The following is a 12,584-nucleotide window of genomic DNA, read 5'->3' on the forward strand; positions in this document are numbered from 1 at the left end:
CAAAATCAATCAAGACATGGGCATAGAAATTCCAAAAAGTAGCACTTGATCAGTAAAAGATAGTAGCGATTTACTTTTTGTCACTAAACAAGAACACATGCTGTTCTTCATTGACTGTGGCGCTACTGGTCATGTCATGTTTCTATATATGAAATACTTTTTCTCAAAGAGACGTGTTCTTGCTGCTGATCTGCCTTCCAATTATGGCGTTACATTTTTGTAACCCTAAATACGACACATTTTAGGCGCACTTTTTTGGCATATCCACAAACATGGTGTTGTCGGAAGTACTTGTTACCATTGAAATGTGTTTAACTGCAAAATTATAGTTAACGCTGGTTTGCTAAATATCCTCAAAGACATTGCGCAGATCAGTATCCAGCCTGAACGCTGAATACGATGTAATTAGTAAAACGCATTTGCTTTCAGCTGTTGCTAAGTTGCCAGTACTTTGTGACAGCCAGTCTTTCTACAGACTCCCTCGGTTTGTTGTGACAGCTTATCTGGCAGCGTCGTTTGCTGACGACCACGACGAAAGAAATAAGCAAAAATATGTGATTAATGGTTTCGGGCAAAAACGCCCGCCTGGCTCTCGAGGCGAATTTTAACACGAGTCGATTTTATCAACCGTTAAAGCGGAGAGCATTCCACATGCGCCCGCTCGGCCTTGGTTGTGATCCGTTTTCGCGCCATTGAGATGTAAATTATTGACGTGAAGACATTTAGCGTTGCAACAACTCGTAGTGCACTTGTGCGCCACTTCGTTATATGCGCACTGGGAAGTGTGCTTCCTAATGACAACGACACCGTGCAATTAACCACGCATAACGTGACCTAAGACTTAGGCCATGTCCTCCAAATGCACATGGCAATGCAAATCACTCCTTGCGCACAAAATCATCTCTAAGTGTGAATAGATTTCCGAAAATAAACGTCTTGCATTCCCACAGGAAAAGACCTCCAGTATAATTTAAATACCTCGTTAACCTCTGAGCACAAACACATTAAACTGTTTGCTGACAAACACACACACTTTTCCTTAAACGTAGTTGGGTTACTTTGCCCTAGCCTACATATCCTGAAATGTTCGATCCTAAACTTGTCTAATTTACAACGAACAAATAGAACGGTGAAGGTTAGCTATTTGCAACTGTAATTGCTACAAATTAACATATTAGCACATGGTTCGGATACACCACAGCGGTATTTAACCAGAATGCGGTGGGCTAAAAACCCAGCCACAAACGGGAAAATGCTGTAAGCCGTCGTGGCGTAACGTTTGTAAACAAACAACACAAAGCGACTTGATAACATTTGATCACCCATCAAATAAATGTAACCCGATAGCATTTCACTAGACTGATTGACTTTAATTGGTGATCATTAGCCTATCTGCAAACTTACACTGAATCCCTTTGAACTGAAACACTGTTTTGTCAAATTTTACACGTTCGCCTCACAACCACATTGTGTATTAGTGAATACCTAAGGCATCAGTATAGATTCTAGTCTACATATCTTGCTTATAAGGGGAGTCCCAACCTTTGCACTAATTCTCAACTGGAGCCCACAGATAGAACCCTGAACAAGCGGAACACCTAAAGTTGTTTTTGTCACAACTTCTTGCCTTTCAGGAGCAGAAAAATTGTCATAACTTGACGATAAAAGCGCCTGGAACACAAACGTCCGAGCGACGCAAAGAAAACGCTGACGACTCGATGGGCCTGAAAAATGTTTGGCAACGACAAAATACACGATTCTGTGCAAACAAGAGCAACTTTGAAAGGCCTTTGTAATTTCTGCGATCTGAAACGAGATGGCAAACAGGCGCTAGCGCATAAGCGAGGCGCGAGAGATTTATGCCGTTCCGTTATTGTTTGCGCTTTCTCATATTCGACAATCGTCTTTAAAATGCGACTAATCCGAATTATTGAGAAGCGTGGTGGTCAGCAGCGGTGCGCATCCGATGGACGCAGTATGAAGTGATATATTTTATTTGGTTATGAAAGATTAAAATTCAATAAACACAGTTGTTTGTGGGAATGCCACCATCAGTAGCATTTAAACAAGTCGAATACAAAATTGCGGTTTAAAGCTCTAAACATCCAAAAACTGTTAAAGTCTTTATGTTATAATGCGTCCGCCAGAAAGGCACACGTCTTCGTTTAAATTTTCTTCAGTTAAGGCACTATTGCAATTGTTGTTAGGAAATTGGGTACACTGTTGAGAACATGACACGAGGATTTTTTTTAACGTCGAACAACCACACACACGCACACACGATCTCAATACATAAGTGCCATTATTTTTTGTTCAAAATTGATTTAACCTGATACAAATCAGTTTTATCGAGCTCCCTGTTTGACTTTCCGTAAATACAGTCAACTAGCGCCGAAAGTGTTTGAACAAATCCACGACAAGACAACGAAACCAAAACGTTACAGAAAAACCTTTCTTCGTGTGTTATGCTGTGCACGGACAACTAAAATTATTGTGGTAAACCACGGCGCTATGTAACAAACAGAATGTCGGTAATATTGTATGGAAGAAATAAACATTACATTGCCTTTCCATCGTGCCGAAATCCGCTAAAGCGGCCTCGTTATAGCCCGTTTTCTGCGACGAGCAGTCGTCTGGCCGGTTAGCTCAGTTGGTTAGAGCATAGTATACTCTTATGGTAGTGCAACCATTGTCTCTGTCACGCATGACTTCCAGGAGATCAAATGCGACTTTTTGCATACGAAGAGATAGGAAACTCGCATATAAATTGGAATTACTTAAAACGTGGGTAGAATTTCGAGCTGAATTTTTAGTATGTTAAAGTTAGTTCTATATTGATTCCAATAATTGAAAATATTAAATATTTCCTACCCTTCTTTCCGAGGTACGGTGATGTTTTGTTGATTAGTTTTTCGGACATCATGTGTGAATGGAAGTTTTAAAGTGTAAGTATACCACCTTACGTAATATTTGGTTTAAGTATGTATCAACGTACCTGTGTTGACGTAATAAATCTAGTGACGTAATCATGACGTCATTTTACAGGCAGAAATATGGTTATAAGGTATCCTATGGTGTAAAAATGCGTTTTTTTAGCTATTGTGATTTTCATGCAAGATTCAATTCCTAACTACAAGCAATTATGCAAACAATATAGATCATCAGATGACCAAAGGTCGAAATGCTTTGGGGCTGCTTGCTCTGAAATAATGTTTGTGAAACTGGTGAAGTTAAGTAGCCTGTCACAGACAAAAATATTTTGAAAAACTTGAAGAATACACATACAAATTTTTGTAATATGATATGTTTCATAATCACCTACAGTTTTTTCTATGTGAGTCAGTATGTTGTGTAGATGTAATCTTGTGTGTATTTGCCATACATAAACATATTTATGAATTCTTTTAGGTTGTTGTTTACAAAATTCACAGTGTGGAGAAACAAAACTAAATAAAAAATAAGCAATACAAAATGTGCCTGAAACTTAGATTCAAAAATGTCTTTTTCAAAGAAGCTATGGGTTTCATGTTGTTGAAATATATTCTGATGCTATCATGAAATGAGTATTTCCTTTGCAATTGTACATAAACAAAGTATCCTGTTTACTTTTTGTGTGGTGAGTGGTTTTACTAGACAGGAGTTAGTCATACATTTTGATTTATAATTTATTATCATACACCATACAACTTACAATAATTTTAATATATGAACACATTAAATGTTTTCATCAGAGACAGAATTCAAATGATATAAATTTCTGGAGATTGGTACAAAAATCTTGTTTCTTCATCTGAGAATCCTGCAGATTGTCTGAATATTTTTTACTTCTGTCTTGTTCTGGCAAAATAGGATGTGATAATTTGGACATACAAATTTAGTCAAGGAAGACAGATTAAGTAGAGTTTTACTTTAAACTGCAACATGCGAACTTGTGACATAATACCACAATCTACTAATTTTGTTTGGTCACTTAGTTTTTGATACATATTCACACATACAAATGATCAAACCCTATTAAAATATTACATCAAGATGTAAGATACATGCAAAAATAAATTAGCAGCACATTTATAAATATCTGAAGACCCAGAATAACTTCAAAATATGGTCTACTTGTGGCAGACTACGTTATTTTGCCTTAAAATGTCTTTTTACAACAAACAAAGCGGTTTTAGCCATAATAGTACTAAGAAAACTACGTCATGATTACGTCACAGTCAGATTACGTCAGCACAGGCATGTTGAAACACACTTAACAACAAAAACAAATGTAAAGGGGCATATTTACGCATTTTAATTCCATTTGCACACGGCCTTCAAAATATTCTTCAGAAAAACGATGCGTTATTTCAAAAAAGGAAATGATTTATTTATTATTTTTTTACCCATTTGAATCAGTATAATACTTGTTTTAACATACTGAAAATTCGTTTCAAAACTCTACCCACATTTTGAGTTATTCAAAATTGTTTGCGAGTTTCCTATCTCTTCGTATGCAAAAAGTCGCATTTGATCTCCTGGAAATCATGCGTGACGGAGTTTCCCACAGACAATAAAACAAACAAAGAAAAGAGGAGCCGTTGCACTACCATAAGAGTATACTATGGATTTTTTTTAACGTCGAACAACCACACACACGCACACACGATCTCAATACATAAGTGCCATTATTTTTTGTTCAAAATTGATTTAACCTGATACAAATCAGTTTTATCGAGCTCCCTGTTTGACTTTCCGTAAATACAGTCAACTAGCGCCGAAAGTGTTTGAACAAATCCACGACAAGACAACGAAACCAAAACGTTACAGAAAAACCTTTCTTCGTGTGTTATGCTGTGCACGGACAACTAAAATTATTGTGGTAAACCACGGCGCTATGTAACAAACAGAATGTCGGTAATATTGTATGGAAGAAATAAACATTACATTGCCTTTCCATCGTGCCGAAATCCGCTAAAGCGGCCTCGTTATAGCCCGTTTTCTGCGACGAGCAGTCGTCTGGCCGGTTAGCTCAGTTGGTTAGAGCGTCGTGCTAATAACGCGAATGTCGCGGGTTCGAGCCCCGTACTGGCCAGTATGTCGCCTCGATAGCTCAGTTGGGAGAGCGTTAGACTGAAGATCTAAAGGTCCCTGGTTCAATCCCGGGTCGGGGCACATTCCTTTTGTCTTCTGTTCCAAATTTTTGCTTGACATTTATTTGTTCATAATCATCAACGGAAAGCTTGTAGCCTCGATAGCTCAGTTGGGAGAGCGTTAGACTGAAGATCTAAAGGTCCCTGGTTCAATCCCGGGTCGGGGCATATTTTGGGCCAACATTCCTTTTGTCTTCTGTTCCAAATTTTTGCTTAACATTTATTAACTCATAATCATCACCGGAAAGCTCGTAGCCTCGATAGCTCAGTTGGGAGAGCGTTAGACTGAAGATCTAAAGGTCCCTGGTTCAATCCCGGGTCGGGGCATATTTTGGGCCAAGGTGATGAATGTCAATGCATTTTTCCTGATGTTAGGTCACTCGGAAATTTGTTGAGCAGTTCTGTCTGATGCGAAGGATACTGACCAACGTATCGATCGGACATTTACGCAAAATGGTCAAGGAAATTTTTCTTTGTCTTACATCGACGTGATCACACATTTAATACCCAAATACACGTTGTCAACATTAGTCAATTGACAGGAAGGGACGATAAACTGCATATTTAAACTGTTTTCTTTGTACCGCGCTTCGGGTACAGCTCATACTTCAATCACCAAGGAAAAATTTCATGTCACTATATGTCGTGTGATTGCGTCGAAGTTTTTATAATGCTGTGTTTATTAGCTAGGCAGGAAACAAAAACAAACGACTATTTCATAAATAAACAACAAATTCGGACCCAGGAAAGAAGTCAAAAAGTAAAGCCAGGTCTGACTCTGTGGAGAAAAGAAGGGATTTTATTTCATTTTTGTCAGCCCTTGATACAATCGACCAAGAACTCTGCACTGCACCATGGTCGATTAAAAATTTATAGGAGTTTGTTTCTTTGGCGAACAAAGTTTACCGGTCTCAAAGTCGATGATAAGGATTGCCGAAAAAGGGCACAGATCGTTAACCTTTTCCAGTGGCTATAGATTTAAGAACATTGATAAAGATACAAAATGAATAATTCCGCGCAAGAGCCAACGCCGGCTCTCAGATAACCCACATCGATTTCAGAGGATGACTGAGTTTAGTGAAAGTAAGCTGCTTGCAAATGAATGAATCAGCACCACTCAAACAAATAAAAGTTCCAAGGGAATTTCCTTTTAATACAAATCGCGTTTGGAAGAACCATAGATCCCTTTGTCAATTTACAGTAGCGCTGTATTACGGTGAGGGACGTAATTCCACTACTGACTTGGCAATCATTTATTTGATATTTCCTGTCGTCCAAAATACAACTTATTATCAATTAATGTATTTGTTTGAATAGGATATAGGGTATACATTTTTGTTTCTCGTGAGTTGGTCTATTTTTTGTTTTATGAATTGTTTTTGGGATAAATAAATTCACTGGGGCTCGGTGCATTGGTCTCTTTCTGTCAATCAGTTTTCGCTTACCTGCCTAAGTATAAGCAAGCAGTTCTTAAACTTTGCATATAAACCCGACAGTTAAAAAGGTCGCTGTCCGCTATCCAAGATATTTCTTATCGATTTGGCAAAGGGATTATACGGACCCAACACAATTCTGTCACTTTTCGGCAGATCGCCATCGTCAGACATTCCACTCGCAGTATTACATGGACACTGTTGGTGAACAATAGCACGTAAACGGTTCTCTGCTTACAAACAGTTGGTTTATTTAAGGTGCGAGGATATAGCATGTAACAGATGGTTGAGTTGCGTAAAGCAGAAATTTTGTTCGCACAAGTCTATAGGGCTACAAACTTCATTGTTATGGTGTTGTTGGTCGTCACGTCTGTTGGCAAAGGCTGATGCGTGAACTCAGGTTGTATTTTCAAGGTGAACCATATTTGATTCGATGGCAGTTCTGACAAAATGTTGCAGTTGTTTACGATACCAACGGATAAGTTTTGAAAGGCAAAAAAGCATTGTTTTGCGAAAGGCATTGTGCCAAAGCGAATCAAACGCGAGGGAATGCAGTTGATAATATTTTGTGACATGCACGTCTCCTTAGTCCTTGATGCCTAAGTCATCGCGGAAAAACTCCCGGATCGAGGTAAAGTCTGGAATTTACAGAAAACGTTTACTTTGTCGCGATCGATTGGGAAAACATGAACTTAAGTGTGCATCGATCTACGTCCACACGAGTCCCGCGAGAAGCAGAACGTCGATGCGGTGAATTGGTTGTGTAAACCAATTACCGGAGCAAGCTCCCACCGATTCCAGCGGCAAACAGGGGAACTTGCTCCAATTGAAACTGAGCAGTTATACATCGGTGACGTCAACCGTGGCGTCCTGTGTTAGCAGGGTGGGTTGGTACATCACGTGACACGTGATTTTTTTCCTTAAACGAATACAGAAAACAAGTCAACAGCTTAAATATGATTGTAACGTGGTTGTTCATGTATACTGGGGTGCCACCGATACTACGTATGATTCGCGAATTGTGCGGAGAGTAATATAATCACAGAAGAATTAGAAGTCCAGCTGAATTGTAACATTTGTTGAGGTTTACCAACAAGCAAGATTTAAGCCAGATGTGTCAGTTCTGTGACTCAGCGTTAAGAAGATAGAAGAGATACCTCTTTGTTTTCTAACCTGTTATTATATGCATGAGTAAGTTTACAGGCAACTTGTGCCTTCGAGCGGAATCACATTTTGAAGTAATCGATTGCTGGACAAGTTGCCCACTGTTTAAACAGCCGTGTCGGATTTAGCCAGGAAAGGTTGCCTTTAGACAGTACATTTTACCACATTCGACAACTAAACAAGCCTAAGACTTCGAATACATGTCAGCCAATGCCGCTAATTGTGGCCGTACGTAGCATTGAGTGTTTGCGTTTCCAGGAAAAAGCTTATTTAAAAACAAATCAATAGTGTTGGCCGCATGCAAAGAGGCGACTGGAATGTGTTTTCTTCGCCAAGTTTCTCTGCTATATCGTGTTGGGAGTGGAGAAAGTTCCAATGCTGAGAGATAGCGTTGTAGCCTTGACGATATTTTCATGTTCGTATTATAATGTGTGTTTGGCTTCGGAGCATCGGCTCATCAAAACGTACCTAGGGCGGATACAATTTCGCGCCAAAAGACCACATTAAACTTTTACGAAGTTTGGCCGATCAAATATTCAGTGGATCGTTTTGTTGAATGTGAAAAAAATTACGCGCGACTTCGACACATGTTCAGGTTTGGTTTCGCTGCGGGGACACTTGGGTCGTTTGTGTTTGAGATGCACAACTTTTATTCCGGCAAATTTATCGATTGTCTGTGATTGAAGTTTTGATGCAATATTAACCTCAAAATACAAATACATTACGAATAATAGAGCCAAAATGTCATATTCTACTTATTTGGATTGAAAGGCCCGAGTCATACAATATTAGTAGAAAAACTGATTGCGAATCGTGTCCATGACAACCTTTGCTCTAGGAGCAGAAAAAAAGTGAAAAGGCGCTTGCAAAGCTACATTCATTTCCCACACCCTCATCCAAACAATGCCTTTCGCCATTGCCAGCAAATGCGTGCGATCCTATCCCCGTGCGCTAATTAAACCACTACGTCACGGGGTGATTCCCAATTTCAAAAATTTCCCCTTGCGTCAATGTACTGTAAGGGAAGAGCAATCAATCGCGCGATTAATTATTAAGGAAGATACGATTTCTGATGCACACAAATGTGACATTGACATTTGCGTGTGACGTCACGAGAGGATTGTGACGTGCGCCCGTACACGATGTAAAATTAGGCCCGGGATGTCGATAATTCCGACATAAACATTATGTGGTTACAAACGTCATTTTAACCGTTTGAATTTATTTTTGGCCATACCTATAAATGTGGGATTAATTGGCACAAATTGCATAGAAAAAATTAATACGTGCAGTTTGAGTGATTTTTAAAATTGAAATAGTGCTTGTTCAACTTTTCGTCAACCACAGCAGTTTGAAGCAGTTCCAAAAATGTGTCTTTATCCTTCCCTCGTGTTACAGTGTTAAGAAACTCGCAGGTAGATTATGACAGGTGTCATCTCTCCCACCGGGGTAGTCTTGAGGCGCTAAATGCATGAGTCATGGTGATTTGGCTGTAGAATCAATGGACCACTCTCACACATTTGACATTTGGTTACTCGACCAGCCTCAGATCAAATTATGACACTGGCCCACCACCATCGATTTTCTGTAACCGAGTTATCAATTTATTGCGTCATTGGCAAGGTGCCAAAGCTCTATTGAGAGATATCGATATAGTGGTGCAATTACTAGAATATCTGGAAGCAGAGCGTTGTGGAGTGCGATTTTTTGCAGAATAGGTCTAATCTGTCCCTTAGTGACGTGGGTAATTCATCAATTACATTAAATATTGAATGTATTAGAGTGCAAAAATCGAACTGATGTTTTACACTTTGAACTGTTATTCGAAACGTTAATGTGGCGCGCTTACCTCGTCATCTTACTTTATAGCATATATTGTGGCGCAAACATCATGTCAGCTTAGTTTTGAAATTGGAGGAGGGTAGGATGATGATCAGGAAAATATGAACTGACCGCAGAAAAATATTCTAGGGAGGGGATATTTTTCTATGTGATATTTGACTTTCCGATTCTCCGCCCTGACATGTATGTGTTAATTTTTGTTTTTTCGTTTATTAATTTTTCACCCCCTCCCCTCCGGACGCTCATGATCAACCGTCAAAGTCCAACAAACGTTAAACCTGTTGTAATGATTTTGTGAATGCAATCATACAGAAAAAAAAACTGTAAAATGGATTTGGACGGAAACTTGTCAATTTGTGACGTCATGTACGACTGACGTAATAAAGAAATAGACCCACAAAAAAATAGTATGGGGTAAATGAAGAGAGAAAGTATCAGGGACCGCGAATTCGCGGCTTTGTTGCTACGTCATCAGGGCGACAGTGGGCGTCTCGTTGTCGTGCGAGCGCCGGACAAAGAAGGTCCCAAATAAACTTGCTAATACATAATGCATCCGCCCACGAAAAGACACTTATGGTGTTGGCGGCGTAGGACAACATGGAAAACGTTGCGGATATTCACACTAGCAAGGAAGTGTGGGTAATTTTGTGCAAAGATTCACGTAACTACATACAGCCGCAAGTTATTCAGAATATACAGGCCATGACTAATTATTGCGTTGAAAACGCAACTTACTGATGAAGGTGTGAAGGCTTCATTTGGCGAGAATAGGATTGAACAAAAATGCGACTGGCAGATTTTAAAACAGTTTCGCCTGTTTGATGATCGTCACTTCAGTTTTCTGTACAGTTCAGCAAATATTTCAAAAGAAAAAACAACCACAGCAACTGTTTGACGAAACCTAATTCCAGAAATTTAGTGTCACTATATAATATAGGTAGGCAAGTATAGCGAGGGAATATTGGTGAAAATCAATGTTATAAAAACCTACAACGCACCTGATCTAAGTTAATTTATTTTCTTGTTATTTTTTGAGTACATGGAAATATTATTGCAAGGTGTCCATCTTCGTTTGAATGTGCAAACAACTTGAGTAAGAAACAGCTATGATAAAACTGTAATAATATTCAACGAAAATATGAGTTGCTTCGTCAAAAAGTTACACGTGCAAATGTAAAGTTGATTACAACAGTTTTAGTGAAATTCTTAATATGGACGGAAAGTAAACCTTTTTATCGCCAGTTTAGAGCCCGAGGCAGGCTAAGCAGCAGAAAGGCAAAGTATAATTTGAAGCAATTATATGTTGAGTTGCAGAGCGCGTGGCAATGACGCAGAGCTGGGCCAATATCGCCCCAGAGTTAGCGGAGAGAGCGGCGTTGGGCATGGGCCTTAACACGCGATAAATAATTTACGGTAGTGGAGCTAACACGCGCGCATTGACTTTCCATTCAGTGGGGCGATTTGCCGCAAGCGGACAAACAAACATCCCTATCCCCACCCTCGGGTCGAGCAAATTACGCTGGGAGCGCTGCCTTCGGTGTCGGAGACATTGGCTGCGAAATGGGCCCGATTAAAAGAAGGTTAATAAGTCTCCTTAAAACCACCCATCGATTCTCGTGCCGCAGAAAGGTGAATGTCGGCTTCGTTCGAATGGAAATGCAGAATAGCGGAGAAGACGCGCTCGCAACTTAATTCGCTCGATCGATTTGGAAGATTTAACGTCGGGTACTTGGACAGACTTCTGCCCCCAAGCACAACGAATTGAGGGAATTATAAACTCACGAAATTGCGTTAACGCATTGAAGCTTCGATTTGTTTGATTTCATTAAGTCATCTGCAAAGTCTATAGTTTTGTTCTATAGAGTCGTTTGGGGTTGAGTTAGCTGCAATGCATGTTCACAATAATGGCTGTAGAACCGTTTTCGTGGTGTATAAATAAGGTTAGGAAATCTAAATAACGAATGTTTAATGTCGTTTACAGGCATGTATCAAGCATAGGATAAAAACTGTATCATGACCACGACGGTTACTTACGAAACGGAGAAAAGGACGGGGACGGTGATTGATGAGGATCACCTTCGGCTGTTAGATCCCGAAAAACACGCGCTGATGGCGAGTAAAGAACGTCCACACTGCAGCAGCGGCGCGAACTGCAACTCAAACAATAACAACATTCCAGATGGGAACCCGGGCCACAGCGCGGCGCCTGTGCAGTCAGCGTCTCGTGTCTTCCAAGAGGTGCGCTCATACAAGAAGATTTCCCAGAACCCGACAGAGAAACTTAAGTACCTTGCTAAGCCTATGGCATTCGCGGCGATTGGATTCGGCCTAACCTGCATCGGCATAGCGCTCACAGCCTCCCATTTCTTATACGAAGACTCGTTACGAGAAGACGTCAAAAACCCACCGTACTTTACCTTCGGCCCGTTGATTTTTGCAAGCGGACTTATCATAGCAATGATTGGCGTCGTTTGGTTTTCACAGAAACATCATAAGTGGGCTACAGGCACGGCGGCGCCCATAGCAACAGCAGCGGCCGCCGCTGCAGCCTTGGTGACGAGCGCAACAATTTCATCCGAACAAATGCGAAACCTTGCCCGGGAACCTGCAAACGGAGGAGTTCACATTGCGTCAGCCATAGCGTGACCCGACAACACGAAACTGGTTGAATAAATTTGACACGCACAAAGGGATGCGCTGACGACGTATAGGGAATTTCGTGGGACATATTGGGTTTCCAGAATATTTTAACTGTTCGTCTCTGTGATGACTGACAGCAAAATCCGAAGTCTATATAGCGTGAGGGCTGGGAGTCGGCTGGTGGAAATTTATTCTGGTAAACACGTTTCAACACAATTCAGTGTAAAATAGTGGGAAAGTGTCTTCTTCTTGGGCATTTTCTTCGTTCAACAACCATATTTCTGTTCAATGTTCGGCAATCGAAATGAGCACGAAAGACAATCGACCACACCAGGGGTTATCAACCTTTCTTGTAGTCTGTACTACTTTGTTA

General features: G+C 40.3%; 4 non-coding genes across 4 annotated transcripts; all 4 read left to right on the forward strand.

The window, feature by feature from the left end:
• Nucleotides 1-5,000: 5,000 nt before the first annotated feature.
• Trnai-aau (transfer RNA isoleucine (anticodon AAU)) lies at nucleotides 5,001-5,074 on the forward strand. Its single transcript has one exon. It is a non-coding gene; the product is annotated as a tRNA-Ile (tRNA).
• Nucleotides 5,075-5,081: 7 nt separating this feature from the next.
• On the forward strand, nucleotides 5,082-5,154 carry Trnaf-gaa (transfer RNA phenylalanine (anticodon GAA)). The gene has a single exon. It is a non-coding gene; the product is annotated as a tRNA-Phe (tRNA).
• Nucleotides 5,155-5,227: 73 nt separating this feature from the next.
• On the forward strand, nucleotides 5,228-5,300 carry Trnaf-gaa (transfer RNA phenylalanine (anticodon GAA)). Its single transcript has one exon. It is a non-coding gene; the product is annotated as a tRNA-Phe (tRNA).
• Nucleotides 5,301-5,386: 86 nt separating this feature from the next.
• On the forward strand, nucleotides 5,387-5,459 carry Trnaf-gaa (transfer RNA phenylalanine (anticodon GAA)). Its single transcript has one exon. It is a non-coding gene; the product is annotated as a tRNA-Phe (tRNA).
• The last annotated feature ends 7,125 nt before the right edge of the window (nucleotides 5,460-12,584 follow it).

The sequence above is a fragment of the Ascidia mentula genome, chromosome 2 (genome assembly GCF_947561715.1).
Source record: "Ascidia mentula chromosome 2, kaAscMent1.1, whole genome shotgun sequence".
In the NCBI taxonomy this organism is placed as follows: Eukaryota; Metazoa; Chordata; class Ascidiacea; order Phlebobranchia; family Ascidiidae; genus Ascidia; species Ascidia mentula.